The sequence below is a fragment of the Ranitomeya imitator genome, chromosome 3, assembly GCF_032444005.1.
Source record: "Ranitomeya imitator isolate aRanImi1 chromosome 3, aRanImi1.pri, whole genome shotgun sequence".
In the NCBI taxonomy this organism is placed as follows: Eukaryota; Metazoa; Chordata; class Amphibia; order Anura; family Dendrobatidae; genus Ranitomeya; species Ranitomeya imitator.
In genome coordinates this window covers 409,534,771-409,550,898 of record NC_091284.1, presented here as the reverse complement: position 1 = coordinate 409,550,898, position 16,128 = coordinate 409,534,771, and positions in this window count along the sequence as shown.

The following is a 16,128-nucleotide window of genomic DNA, read 5'->3' as shown; positions in this document are numbered from 1 at the left end:
GTACACATTAGCATATATGTGCGCAGCGTACAGATCGCATAGATCCGCATGCATCTTGCGTACCGATATTTAACATTGTATACGCAGAGACATGCGTTGGCATCAGTCTGTATGCGGATGCGTCCGCATGCGTTTTGCCGTGCCTGTCGAACGCAACATGTTCCTTTCGCAGTCCCCATGACAGCACCACCAGAGAGAGGGGGGACAGGAAACCTATAGGATAAAAGGGCGTCCTGCGTCAGTTTGGTTTCCTGTCCCTGACGGAACCTTCTAGGATCGATACCTTGAAGAGCCGGCCAGTCGAGCTATGATGGCGGGGAGGCCCCTGTCACGGCTGGTGCGGTGTCTGATGCCGCCACTGCAGGGACCGAGAGGTGTGCGGAGGGAAGCACAGCTGCCTCCCCGCATTGGGGTAGGGGTTTCAGGGACCTGGTGTGCCTCACAATCTTCACAAAAACAAGCACTTCCTGATTCGGGGCGGGGGCATGTGTGCGAGGTGCACCAACATGGCTGCCTCCCCGATGTAGTGCATCTCCACTTCCGGGCATGCACAGATCAATGTATGGGGATCAGCGCTTCCCGATAACGCAGCCTTGGAAGAAGGTGGATTGGCGCCAAATATCTTTTAAAAATCAGCTTGGAAGTGTTTCCTTGCTCCATGCAGTCCTAATAATGGAGGACGGCGATCAGCAGCAGCGTCACCACCAGCGCAAGCCAGATGCACAAAGAAAGAGACCCTCTGCTGGCACCCGCAGTACTTTCTCCAGCAGCCATTCCACGCAGCAGAGTAAAGGCTCCAGTATTGCTAACCAGCCGACAACACCGCCTACGGATCTCATACAGGATCCTATACCTCCTCCAGAACCGGTACCGGTGGCTGCGCAAGATGAGTGAGTAATCTTCATGAAAGTTCACGAATTGGGGTCCCCTCTTCTCTGTTCTTTTTAGGCGAGAAAAAGAACGGAGAAAACTAAGCACAGGTCCTGTCTCCTGTGCAAAAAAGCTTTGCCGCAGACCTGGGTTAAGAAATTGTGTGATTCCTGTATAGGACAAGTCCTTTGTGAGGAAACCCCTAATTTCGCCTCTGAGTTACAATCTGTAATTAAATCAGAGGTAGAGACAGCGTTTAAATCCCTTAAAGGGGATATAGTTAAAGAGAACACCTGTACCCTATTCCCACTCCGATTCATCTAGTTCTGACTATGGAGATTCAGATAGGCGGGGTTCCTCCTCGGATTCCGAGAGCGGAGATCGCCACTGCTTTCCTTTAGATGAAGTCGATGCCCTTGTGAAGGCAGTAAGATCGACCATGAGGGTGCTGGATCCCCGTCCTGACAAAACGGTACAGGAAATCGTTTGGAGGATTAATAATAATAATAAATTTTTATTTATATAGCGCCAACATATTCCGCAGCACTTTACAATCAAGCAGGGTGATGTACAGAAAATAAATTCAGTACAAGTTAAGACAATTTAAACAGTGACATTAGGGGTGAGGTCCCTGCTCGCAAGCTTACAATCTACAAGGAAATGGGGGGACACAATAGGTGAAAAATGCTTGTTATTTCAGGTCTGGCAATTATATTAAATAGGGATTTTCATATAAAGCTGCATGATCCGGTCATCAGCCCGTGTGTTTAAGTGCAATAGTCAAGTATCAAGTGCAGTTATGTGCATGGAGGGTGTGGGGACAGATGAATAGTAGGGTGCAGATTCACATGCAGATAATATTTGGAAGGAGGGAACAGGACAAAGTTAGTTTACCGAGTAGTTGATGTGGTAGGCTTGTTTTGAAGAGATGGGTTTTTAAAGCGCGCTTGAATAGGTCGGGGCTAGGTATCAGTCTGATCGTCTGGGGAAGTGCATTCCAGAGAGCTGGCGCAGCACGAGAGAAGTCTTCGAGACGGAGGTGTGAGGTTCGGATTAGGTCAAAAAAAGCGCAAAGTCTTCCTGCTTAACAAAAATGTTCAAGTATTAATTAAAAAGGAGTGGGAAAAGCCAGAGAGAAAATACTCATCGGTACCCTCCCTTAAATGGAAATATCCCTTCGGGGAAGAGGCTTCTACTTCATGGGATAATGCCCCTAAACTTGACATAGCAGTAGCTAAGGCCTCATTGCATTGCCCTTTGAGGACACGGGAACTCTGAAGGATTCCCTTGACAAAAGAGCTGCTACCTTCCTTAAAAGGGGACTGGGGATCGGCAGGGGGATGTTTAAGGCCTGCAATAGCAGCGCCATGTACTTCTAGATTTCTAATGATTTGGGTAGATAACTTAGAAAAACAACTAAGAGACGGTGTATCTAGGAATAAAGTGATAGAATCAATTCCCATGATTAGAGGGGCGGCAACTTTTTTGGCAAACTCATCAGCCGACTATTAAACTCCCTTCTAAATCAGCAGCTTGTAGAACGCTATGGCTAAAAAGTTGGCCAGGTGACCTACAAACTAAACAGAAAGTTTGCTAAATTCCATGTGAGGGAAAATTTTTGGGGAGACCCTGAATGATATTTTACAAAAGGCAGGGGATAAGAAAAAAGGTTTATTCGGACTCCCATGACAGCACTACGAGAGAGGGGATCCGCCCTTCAGGAACAGGAAACCTACAGATACAAAAGGGCGGCACCTCTCCCCATGCATCATTTGGTTTCCTGTTCCTGGAGGGACAGGATCCTACAGATAACATCTCGTAGAAGTCCCAGGCCGGCCGGCCGAATCTGGCAGTGGGGGGGTCTCCTACCGGTGCGGAAGTCCCTGGAGACGCCACGGTGGTCCTGGCTGGACTGCACGTCGGTGGCGTTGGCAGCAGGGAGCAGGGTCCGGAGGGTTCCTGGTCTCCATGAAGCGACGGCGTTGGCAATCCCCCCCCCCCCCCCCGGTTCATGCGGTGTGGCGGGGTGGTGTAGTGGCAGCATCGGAGGTGGAGCGCTGTCCGGAGCGCTGCTGTGCATCCTGCATCACTCTGAGCGTTTCCGGAACGCTGTGGCGCCGGGGGTGGAGTCAGCGGGCGCTTCCGGTTCACGGGGTGGCTGCGCATGCGCAGTCGTTCCAAGATGGCGGCGCCCATGGGTCCGGACGCCGGTTTTCTGCATTAGCCACCGCTGACCTCCCAGCTGCAGCCTGAACAGCAGGAGCCAATGGGGAGGACGCCAGGCAGCCTGCTGACCGGAATACAGGGGGATATAAGCAGGTGTTGGCAATAGAGCCCTGCTTTTGGCCACAGCTTCATCATGGCAGATGATGGTGAGCAGCAGCCTCAGCTTCTGGATAAAGTGCGGCAGAAAGCCGTGGAGAAGGAGCATGTCAGAAGTGACCAGTCCAGCCATAAAAGCTCATCCAGGCAAGGATCTATAGCTTCGACTGGCAAAGAGCCCCCTCGTGTTCCGGTACCTTTTTCTTTGGCGTGCACTGGTAAGTGATCTACGTGAATGTTCACTCAGTGATGCGGGCCCCTTATACTTTGTCATTCTAGGAAAAGAAAAGTGCAAAGACGAAACATAAGGAGTGCGCCCTTTGTGAAGTCCCTTTACCAGATTCTTACCCTAAAAAATTATGCGCCTCCTGTATACAACAGACGGTGAGGTCTACAGGAGTGGAGGGGTTGCGTGACATCAGGCTAGATAGATGGTATCACCCTTATTGTCCTCCCCTAGGTAGAGGAAGAATCTGCTTCCACGGCTAATCTAAAGGAGATGATCCGTATGGAAGTAAGGGAATCCCTGCGGTCTCTGTCCCAGGCGGGAAGTTCAAAACAGAGAGCTTCGGTGATCTCTGATTCTTCGGAGGAAGATAAAGAGGAAGGTTCTTATGGCTCGGTTCTCTCTTCCTCGTCATCAGAAGAGGACTCTGGCCGATTCTGTCTGCCTCTGGATCGGGTGGATAAATTAATTAAGTCGGTCAGAGGTACGATGGGCTTAGAAGAACCTAAGACGCAGCTTTCCCGTCAGGAGCTCATGTTCAGCGGCCTGGATCACAAGAAACGTAGATCCTTTCCGGTGAATGATAAGATTCAAGACCTGATTCTCTGGGAATGGAAAAAACCGGAGAAGAAAGGTTCATTGCCACCAGCTTTAAAGCGCAGGTACCCCTTTGAGGATGCGGCTGTGGATACCTGGGACAAGGCCCCTAAATTAGATGCTGCGGTGGCGAAGGCATCAAAGAGAGCCGCATTACCTTTTGAGGACATGGGGTCCCTTAGAGACCCTCTTGACAGGAAGGCGGATACCTTCCTTAAAGGGACACTGTCACCTGAATTTGGAGGGAACAATCTTCAGCCATAGAGGCGGGGTTTTCGGGTGTTTGATCCACCCTTTCCTTAGCCGCTGGCTGCATGCTGGCTGCAATATTGGATTGAAGTTCATTCTCTGTCCTCCATAGTACACGCCTGCGCAAGGCAAGATTGCCTTGTGCAGGCATGTACTATGGAGGACAGAGAATGAACTTCAATCCAATATTGCAGCCAGCGGCTAAGGAAAGGGTGGATCAAACACCCGAAAACCCCGCCTCTATGGCTGAAGATTGTTCCCTCCAAATTCAGGTGACAGTGTCCCTTTAAAGGTACCTGGGAGATGGCAGCCGGATCTTTGAGACCGGCAGTGGCCGCGACATGTACAGCCAGATCCCTAATGGTCTGGCTGGAACAGTTGGAGTCCCAGCTTAAAGAAGGCGCTTCCAGAAATTCAATTCTAAGTGCACTCCCAGTGATTCAGGATGCTGCTGCTTTCCTGTCGGACGCTTCGGTGGATTCGGTCAAAATGGCGGCCAGAGCGGCAGGACTCTCCAACGCGGCTCGTAGAGCCTTATGGTTGAAGTGTTGGTCGGGTGACATTCAGTCAAGATCCAAGTTATGCGCTATCCCATGCAAAGGGGAATATCTCTTTGGACCAACCTTGGATGAGCTGCTTGAAAAGGCGGGGGATGACAAGAAAAAATTCCCTAATTTGTCATCAGCCTCTTACCGGCGTCCATTCAACAGAAGGAGATTTGGTCGTGGAAGGAAGCGCGCATCCTCACCCTCTAGAGATAATTTTAGATGGGAGGATAGATGCAGGAGAGGTACGGGTTACATGTTCCGCCGTTCCTCAAAAGAACGTAAGAAACCAGACCAATGACTAGCAATCCCTGTGGGAGGGAGATTGTCAGCCTTCTCTTCCGCATGGACTAACATCACAAATAGTGACTGGGTCCGAGGTATTATATCGGAAGGTCTGAAACTGGAATTTATTCACTGGCCTCGGGATAAATTTATGCTAACCCCCTTACGTTCCTCCACTATTGAACAGACGGCTTTAGAGACAGATCATGAATTTATGCCTTAAAAATGTGCTGATTGAGGTCCCAGAGTCAGAAAGAGGATTCTACTCTCCTCTATTTCTGATTCAAAAACCAGACAAATCATTTAGGACTATTATTAATCTTAAATCCCTTAATGAGTACCTGGTTAATACTACCTTTAAAATGGAGTCAATCAGCTCTGCAATAAAGATGTTGTTCAAACACTGCTTCATGGTAGTTGTGGATTTAAAGGATGCATACTATCATGTTCCTATCCATAGAAACTTCCAGAGGTTTCTACGTGTGGCGGTGTCTATGGGAGTTATTGTTCGCCATTTTCAATTTAGAGCTCTTCCCTTCGGCCTCTCAGCATCTCCCAGGGTATTTACTAAAGTTGTTGCTGAGGTCATGGCACACTTACGAGAATTCAATATTGTCATTATTCCTTATCTGGATGATTTCCTTATAGTGGGAAATTCAGCAGACCATTGCCTTACTCAAGTAAAAACAGCTATGACTAAACTAGAACATCTGGGCTGGATCATAAATTATGAAAAATCCCGATTACAGCCCCTAAAAATCCAGAGATTCCTAGGGCTGTTGTTAAATTCCGAGTCCCAACAATGCTGTCTTCCACCTGATAAATTACTTCATATCCAACAATAGGTGTTAAAAGCAATTAATAAACCATCCATGACCCTTAGACAGGCTATGTCACTGTTAGGTTCCCTAACTTCTTGTATTCCTGCCATCCGTTGGGCCCAGTTCCACTCCAGACCTTTACAGTTTGAGGTTCTGGATTATGATAGAGCCTTACAGGGTTCCTTGCAGGGTCAGATGACATTAAGTCCAGTGGTTCTTGCATCTCTTAGATGGTGGCCAGAGGAAGACAATCTGTCAGCAGGAGTTCCCTGGGTGACACAGGTGACTCGGGTAATCACAACGGACGCCAGCCCCACGGGGTGGGGGGCACACATGGGTGACGTTGTAGTTCAGGGTCTATGGGACCCCCAAATATCATCCTCTTCCAATCAGAGGGAGTTGATGGCAATTGAACTCTCAATTAAGGAACTCCTCGTATATCTACAGGGTCATCATGTCAAAGTCCTCTCCGACAACCAGGTGGCAGTGGCCTACGTGAATCACCAAGGTGGAACACGCTCCGAGTCCCTGATGGAAGTAGCGGACCGCCTGCTCCAGACAGCAGAGAACCATTTTCTATCTTTAACCGCATTACATATAAAAGGGAAAGAAAATATAACAGCAGACTTTCTAAGTCGAAACACCTTAAGACAAGGAGAATGGTCTCTGAACACAGAAATCTTCAACCAGATTGTCCGCATGTGGGGTCATCCAGAGGTGGACTTATTTGCCACCAAGGACAACAGAAAAACAAAAAAATTCTGTTCCCTAAATCCCAGGGAATATGCGCTGGCAGTGGATGCCTTTTTGATCAGATGGGATTTCCGGTTGACTTATGCGTTCCCCCCGCTGGGCCTATTGCCTCTGGTGGTCAGAAAGATAAGGGAGGATCAAGCGATAATCATACTGATCGCTCCATTTTGGCCCAGAAGGGCTTGGTTTTCCTGGCTCAGGACCATGTCAGTGGAAGACCCCTGGGTACTTCCGGACATTCCGGACTTACTTCATCAAGGTCCGATCAGCCATCCACAAGTGAAGGGTCTCCATTTGACGGCATAGTTTTTGAGAGGTCATTGTTAAAAAACAGAGGTTTTTCCCCAAATCTAATTGATACCCTTATGAAGAGTAGGAAACATTTAACAACTAAAATCTACTCTAGAACTTGGAGAAAGTTCCTAGCCTCTTCAAATTTTAATATTGAAGAAGGAATACCAATCAACCAGATTTTAGAATTCCTGCAGAAGGGGCTAGAGCTAAATCTATCTACAAGCACGCTAAAAGTACAAGTCTCAGCCCTGGGGGCCCTGTTTTCCTGTAACATTGCTAATAACTATTGGGTATCAAGGTTTATCAAAGCATCTAGTAGAGCTAGACCTATACACAAGAATAGATCGGTACCTTGGGATCTCAACCTAGTCCTTTCAGCTTTGACTAGGGAACCGTTTGAGCCCTTACATTTAGCCTCAGTTAAATTGTTATCCCTCAAAACAGCATTCTTGGTGGCAATAACATCTGCTCGTAGGGTTGGGGACATACAGGCTCTTTCTAGGCTTTCCCCTTATACAGAGTTTCTACAGGACAGAGTAGTCCTCAGACCGGACCCACCTTATTTACCAAAGGTAGCCTCAGATTTTCACAGATCTCAGGAGATAGTTCTACCATCATTTCTCCCTAATCCTTCTAATCCTAAGGAGGAGCTACTCCATACTTTGGATGTTAGGAGATGCCTATTAGAGTATATTTCAGTCACTGACGCTTGGAAGAGAGAGAGTGCCTTGTTTTTATCCTTCCAAGGTCCTAGGAAAGGGCTTAGAGCAGAGGTCCCCAACTCCAGTCCTCAAGGCCCACCAACAGGTCATGTTTTCAGGATTTCCTTAGTCTTGCCCAGGTAATAATTGCATCACCTGTGCAATGCAAAGGAAATCCTGAAAACATGACCTGTTGGTGGGCCTTGAGGACTGGAGTTGGGGACCTCTGGCTTAGAGTGTCAAAGTACACACTAGCGAAGTGGATTAGGGAGGCTATCTCTCTGGCTTATACTGCAGGTGGAGGTCCGGCTCCGCAGAATCTGAGGGCGCATTCCACCCGGGCCATGGCTACATCCTGGGCGGAAAGATCTGGAGTATCGATCGACCAGATATGTAAGGCAGCTACGTGGTCTTCCCCTTCCACCTTTTTTAAACATTATCGGTTGGACTTGGGGTTCTCCTCTGATCTCACCTTCGGGTTAAGGGTGCTACAGGCTATAGTCCCTCCCTAAGGTAGTTTACATCTCTGTAATTCTCTCGTAGTGCTGTCATGGGAGTCCGAATAAAGCATTAAGCTACTTACTGGTAGCGGCATTTTTCGGAGGCCCATGACAGCACCCTTAGTTCCCTCCCTTTTCACGTGGGGGTTGCACTTCCTATAATGTATATAATGAGATAGATAGATCTCACGTGTGGTTTCAAGTACGATAGATTATGTTTGTATATAAACTGTATATAATGTATATTTGTGTGCCACTAACCGCGGTAGTCCTCTCAGGCTCTGAAATACAACTGATGCATGGGGAGAGGTGCCGCCCTTTTGTATCTGTAGGTTTCCTGTTCCTGAAGGGCGGATCCCCTCTCTCGTAGTGCTGTCATGGGCCTCCGAAAAATGCCGCTACCAGTAAGTAGCTTAATGCTTTCCCTAACCTGGCCACACCATTTAAGCGGCCCTTTCGGAATAGGAAGTTTTTTCGGAGATGACCCCCAAGGGAACAGAACAGATGGGATGATGGGAAACGGAGAGAAAGGGGGTTCCTTTTTCGGTAATTCCTCGAGATAAAAAGACCCCTAAGTGACACCTTCACCAGGGTGGGAGGGAGATTGTCTCAATACCGCCCGGCCTGGGAAAAAATCTCAACCAGTGTCTGGATTTTGAACTTGATAAAAATGTGACTTCAAATAAACTTTACTTCCCTTCCTCCCCAAAACTGTCATCACCCCACTAAAATCCTCACCTCAGCAACAACATGCGTTGGAACAAGAAATTATAAAGCTCATAAACAAAGATGTCATTCAAGAAGTTCCCCCACTGGAAAGAGGGACAGGGTTTTATTCCCCATTGTTTCTGGTTCCAAAACCGGACGGGTCCTTCCGCACAATAATAAACTTGCAGAAGCTAAACAGTTATGTAAAGAACCAAAGTTTCAAAATGGAATCAATACAATCAAAAACCTGTTTCCAAACTGCTTCATTATGGTATTGGATCTCTGTGACGCTTATTATCACGTCCCCATCCACAAGAACTCCCAGAAATACCTCAGACTAGCAGTGGTCATGAGAGGGGAAGTAAGGGAATACGAGTACAAAGCCCTTCCCTTTAGCATTTCAGTGGCACCCCGTATATTTACCAAATTGATAGCAGAAATGATGGCCCATCTGTTATGATAAGGTAATTCAGTACCACAATGGACATAGAGGTCAGAGCACATACAGTGACCTGACAATAACCCAAAAACATAGAACGAGCTCTGAGACGTGGGAACTCTGCTGACCGCAATCCCTAATCCTCTCCAACCACACTAGAGGCAGCCGTGGATTGCGCCTAACGCTCCCTATGCAACTCGGCACAGCCTGAGAAACTAGCTAGCCTGAAGATAGAAAATAAGCCTACCTTGCCTCAGAGAAATACGCCAAAGGAAAAGGCAGCCCCCACATATAATGACTGTGAGTTAAGATGAAAAGACAAACGTAGAGATGAAATAGATTTAGCAAAGTGAGGCCCGACTTTCTGAACAGAGCGAGGATAGGAAAGGTAACTTTGCGGTCAACACAAAACCCTACAAAAACCACGCAAAGGGGGCAAAAAGACCCTCCGTACCGAACTAACGGCACGGAGGTACACCCTCTGCGTCCCAGAGCTTCCAGCAAGCAGGAAAAAACAAATAGACAAGCTGGACAGAAAAAAACAGCAAACAAAATAGCAAAGCGGAACTTAGCTATGCAGAGCAGCAGGCCACAGGAACAATCCAGGAGGAAACAGGTCCAATACTAGAACGTTGACTGGAGGCCAGGATCAAAGCACTAGGTGGAGTTAAATAGAGCAGCACCTAACGACTTTACCACATCACCTGAGGAAGGAAACTCAGAAGCCGCAGTACCACTTTCCTCCACCAACGGAAGCTCACAGAGAGAATCAGCCGAAGTACCACTTGTGACCACAGGATGGAGCTCTGCCACAGAATTCACAACACCCATCTAAGGGAAAAAGACATTTTAATAGTACCATACTTGGATGACTTTCTAATTGTCAGCAATTCAGCCCAACACTGTCAACAATGCGACAGAGTGATAAAAACTCTAACAAAGATAGGCTGGCTTCTAAATCTCCAAGAGTTTTTGGGCCTAACTTTGGACTCGACAACACAGGAATGTCGTCTTCCAGACCAGAAAAAAACAAAAAATATTAAATCTTATATCAAAAGCTTGCTCAAACCCTCATATGACCTTAAGAGGGGCGAGGTCATTACTGGGGTCCCTTTCTGCCTGCCTCCCAGCAATCCAGTGGGCACAGATCCACACGACAAACCTCCAGTGGGACATTCTGAGGAATCAGATTACACTAAAGGGACATCTAGAAGGACATATAACTCTAAATTCAGACACTATTCATTCCCTAGCTTGGTGGTTGGATTCCAACAACCTATCAAAGGGGGTCCCTTGGGTAAATAGACATACTGTATCTCGAATAGTTACCACGGATGCGAGTCCCACGGGGTGGGGAGCTCACCAGGGCAACAGTATCACTCAGGGAGTCTGGACAGGTCAAGAATACGGGGCGTCCTCAAACCAAAAAGAACTCAGAGCGCGGCTCACCACTCAATCATACTTCCTTCACAGCCTACAGGGGCATCATGTCTGGGTTTTCTCGGACAATCGGGGGGATCAGATCTCAAGCCTTAATGAAGGCCACTTCCGAAATCTTCACTTTAGCAGAGAACAACTTCCTATCCCTCTCTGCGCTACATTTAAAAGGGGTAGAGAACCAAAAAGCAGATTTCTTAAGCCGTAACCATTTAAAACAGAGGGAATGAACACTTAATCAAAGCATCTTCGATCAGATCACCAAACTATGGGGGGTCCCTGTAATAGAACTTTTTGTCAGTGTAGAAAACAGAAAAGTAAAAGAATTTTGTACTCTAGACCCCAGGGGGGCCCTCGGGCACTGGATGCATTCACGATTCCCTGGCCTCAGGACCTTGCTTATGCCTTTCCCTCTCCTATGCTCATCCCGGCAGTTCTATGAAAAATCAGACAGGACAGGGCGAGGCTCATTTTAATAGCCCCCTTCTGGCCCAAAAGGACCTGGTTTTCCTGGCTGAGGATGCTATCGGTCGCTGATCCCCCTGGGTTCTTCCGGACCTCCTATCGCAGGGACCGGTGCTCCACCCCCAGTCAGAGAGTCTTCACTTGACAGCGTGGAACTTGAGAGGTCACTACTAAAGGCAAGGGGCTTTTCGGATAAATTAGTTTCCACACTATTGAAAAGTAGAAAAACCGTAACAACTAAAATCTACGGCAAAACCTGGAAAAAGTTTGTCCACCTCTGGGGTAAAATTACAAGATGGGGTCCCAGTTGCTAAAGTGTTAGAATTCCTACAAAAAGGATTAGATTTAAGCCTCTCGGTAAGCACCTTAAAGGTGCAAATAGCGGCTTTAGGGGGGTTATACAGTGAGAATATAGCTGCTAATTTATGGGTAACACGGTTTATTAAAGATCTAAACCCATCTAAATCTAAAACCATAAACATAAAAAGACTACCAACCTGGGACTTAAATTTAGTCTTGTCAGCTCTAACAGAATCCCCGTTTGAGCTCATAGATTCATACCACTTAAAAGTTTTATCACTTAAAACGGCCCTTCTCATGGCTTTAACATCTGCCCTTAGAATAAGTGATCTCCAGGCTCTATCTGCAAATTCTCCCTTTACACAAATCATGGATGATAGGGTAATCCTAAGAACAGACCCTGCTTATCTACCCAAGGTTGCGTCCAATTTTCACAGGTCCCAGGAGATAATCCTTCCTTCCTTCTGCCCAAATCCTAAAAATAATAAAGAGGTACAATTCCACACATTAGATGTGAGGTGTCTAGTACAATACTTAGAATCCACCCAACAGCATAGGAAGGAAGGGTCTCTATCTGTTTTCAGGGACCTAGAAAAGGATTCAAAGCCTCCAAAAGCACTATAGCTCGCTGGGTAACTGATGCGATATCTTTGACGTACTCGTCCACTGGAAACACAGTTCCTGAGGGGCTTAAAGCGCACTCTACAAGAGCTATGGTGACCTCCTGGGCCCAGAGGCGTAGCTAGAGCTTTTGCCGCCCGGGGCTGATCCCGAGTTTGGCGCCCCCCCCCATCCTCCCCCCCCCAGCTCAATACACACAAAGGTTACCAAAAATGGTTTTCCTGTTTTGTAGAACTTAAACTGGGCCTAATGGTGTCACCCCCACATGCCACACCTGTGACTTAATACCACCACACCATGACCAGGCCACATAGTGACCGAATAATACTACATACAAGGGACAGATACCACCGCACCATTTCCAGACCACATATTACCACCACATAGTGACTGAATACTACAATACTGATCAGTAATAAAAAAAAAACCACAATACTATCACCATAAGTGCCAGTATTCACAGGAGATCTGTACTTAGTATGCAGTGTCTGTGTAGAGGTAATACAGAGATCACTGGTGACATTATACACAGGACCTCTATATAGTATACAGTGTATAGTGTCAGTGTATAGGTAACACTGACTCACCAGTGACGTCTCTAGGTGAAGTCCTTCATCTTTCATCCAGCACAGACCGCCATCATTCCTTCCAGCCAGGACTCGTTTCTGCAGGAAATAACACAGTTATCTCGAGCTCCGCTTGCAGAACACATTACTTAATTTTTCACAACTTCTACATTACACCACATGAAGAAAAAAGGTGATATAGTGTCACTCTGCACAGTAACAGGACCGCCCCCCCATTTAAAACAGTATACTCAAAAAATAAAATAAATACATCACTGCAGTAACAATATCCCTTAATTATCCCCTATGGTAATAATATTCCCCACCCTGGCCCCGTTTATCTCATTCCTGGCTCCAGCCATATGTTGTCGTATCCTGCCCTCATGAGTATCCATTCTACCCCATATGATCTCCCCATCCTGCCCCACCAGCCTCCATCGTATCCGTCCTGCCCCATGATCCAATCCTGCCCCGTGTCTCCAATCATGCCCCGTATCTACATTCTGCCCATGCCTCAAGTCCTGCCCCCAGTGTGTCCAGCATATTACCCCCATGTTGTCCAGCAATCTGCCCCAGTGTGTCCAGCATATTACCCCCATGTTGTCCAGCAATCTGCCCCAGTGTGTCCAGCATATTACCCCCATGTTGTCCAGCAATCTGCCCCAGTGTGTCCAGCATATTACCCCCAGTGTGTCCAGCAATCTGCCCCAGTGTCCAGCCTTTCCCCAGTGTGTCCAGCAGTCTGCCCCAGTGTGTCCAGCATATTACCCCCAGTGTCCAGCATTGCCCCAGTGTGTCCAGTATATTACCCCCAGTGTGTCCAGCAATCTGCCCCAGTGTCCAGCATTGCCCCAGTGTGTCCAGAAGTCTGCCCCAGGGTCTCCAGCATTGCCTCAATGTGTCCAGAAATCTGCCCCAGGGTCTCCAGTATTGCCCCAGTGTGTCCAGCAATCTGCCCCAGGGTCTCCAGTATTGCCCCAGTGTGTCCAGCAATCTGCCCCATGGTCTCCTGTATTGCCCCAGTGTGTCCAGCATTCTGCCCCATGGTCTCCAGTATTGCCCCGGTGTGTCCAGCAATCTGCCCCATGGTCTCCAGTATTGCCCCAGTATGTCCAGAAGTCTGCCCCAGGGTCTCCAGCATTGCCTCAATGTGTCCTGAAATCTGCCCCATGGTCTCCAGTATTCAGTGTGTCCAGCATTCTGCCCCATAGTCTCCTGTACTGCCCCAGTGTGTCCAGCATTCTGCCCCATGGTCTCCAGTATTGCCCCAGTGTGTCCAGCAATCTGCCCCATGGTCTCCTGTATTGCCCCAGTGTGTCCAGCATTCTGCCCCATGGTCTCCAGTATTGCCCCGGTGTGTCCAGCAATCTGCCCCATGGTCTCCAGTATTGCCCCAGTATGTCCAGCATTCTGCCCCATGGTCTCCAGTATTGCCCCAGTGTGTCCAGCATTCTGCCCCATGGTCTCCAGTATTGCCCCAGTGTGTCCAGCATTCTGCCCCATGGTCTCCAGTATTGCCCCAGTGTGTCCAGCATTCTGCCCCATGGTCTCCAGTATTGCCCCAGTGTGTCCAGCAATCTGCCCCATAGTCTCCTGTATTGCCCCAGTGTGTCCAGCAATCTGCCCCATGGTCTCCTGTATTGCCCCAGTGTGTCCAGCAATCTGCCCCATGGTCTCCTGTATTGCCCCAGTGTGTCCAGCAATCTGCCCCATAGTCTCCTGTATTGCCCCAGTGTGTCCAGCATTCTGCCCCATGGTCTCCAGTACTGCCCCAGTGTGTCCAGCAATCTGCCCCATGGTCTCCAGCATTGCCCCAGCCCCAGACAGTCAGACATAAAGAAAAAAAAAAAAAAGTAAAATCCTCACCTCTCCCGTTCCCAGCACAGGTCCGGTGCAGTCAGCGTCTCTCCGGCTCTGCGACGCTCAGGACAGAGAGGCAGAGCGGCGCGCACAGTAGTGACGTCATCGCGCCCTCTGCTCTGAGACGTCGCAGAGTCAGAGGACGCTGCAGCTGCCGGCGCCGCAGGAACCAGGAGAGGTGAGTATAGAGCGGGGGGCGGGGTCCGGTGGTGGGGGGAGCTGGCCCTGGTCGTGGCGGCGGACGGCGCCGCCCGAAGATTTAAAGGGGCGTCTTTTTTTTTTTTTTTTTTATCTTCTTCTCCTGCAGCGCCGGCCGCCCCCAGCATTGTGCCGCCCGGGGCGGACCGCCCCCCCCGCGCCCCCCTTCCTACGCCACTGCCTGGGCCGAAAGGTCAGAGGTATCAGTAGACAAAATCTGTAAAGCTGCCACCTGGTCATCACCTTTAAACTTCGTTAGACACTACCGCTTAGACCTAGCCTCTTCATCTGACTTAACCTTCGGAAGAAGGATCTTGCAGGCTGTGGTCCCTCCCTAAGCAACAATCTCTGAAATTCTCTCTGGTAGTGCTGTCATGGGGGACTGAGAAAAGCATAGTTACTCACCGATAACGGTATTTCTCAGAGCCCATGAAAGCACCTGCTTATTCTCTCCTTATCACGTGTGCGGTGAGCACTTTATTATACGAAGTGTGTATTTTTATTATAGACACGGTGTAATACTGTTAAGCAATATGTTAAAAGTGTTTATTTTCCTGTTGTCACTAACCTGGAGGACCTCTGATGCTCTGCAAACCAAACTGACGCAGGAGAGAGGTACCGCCCTTTTATCCTATAGGTTTCCTGTCCCTGAAGGGCGGATCCCCTCTCTCTGGTAGTGCTGTCATGGGCTCTGAGAAACACCGTTATCGGTAAGTAACTATGCTTTTTTTTTGGCGTGTCAAATATGCGGATGAGTGCGTCAAAACAACGCACTACTGTCTATGGGAACGCATTGGTGCGCAAGGACATGCGTACTTCAGACTGCATATGTCCAATGATTGAGACACGCCCTCCTGGAAATATCGAAAGCATGTGCATAAACAACACAGGCAAGAAACAAATACATGCACACGCAGTGTTTTTCTTTTTCTTTTGTGGCATTATGCGTAAGCTGATGCAGATAGAAATGCAGCATAGGCATTCGTTTAGGGTATGTTCACACGTTGCGGATCCACAGCAGGTTTTCCTGTGTTAACAGTACCATATAAACCTATGGAAAACAAAATCCGCAGTGGACATGCTGCGGAAAAAAATGTGCGTAAGAGTAGCGTTGTTCTGCAGCATGTCAATTCTTTGTGTGGATTCCACAGCAGTTTACACCTGCTCTATAATAGGAATCCGCAGGTGTAAAACCGCAGGTGGAATCCGCAAAAAAATACGGTAATCCGCAGTGCGGTTTACCTGTGGATTTACTAAAATCAGTCTGGAGGAATCTGCAACACTTTCCGTAACGTGTGCACGTGGCCTTTAATGGGTTTTGGTATACGTTGGTGCATGCAGATATGCTGCGCACAGATACGCTAATGTGAA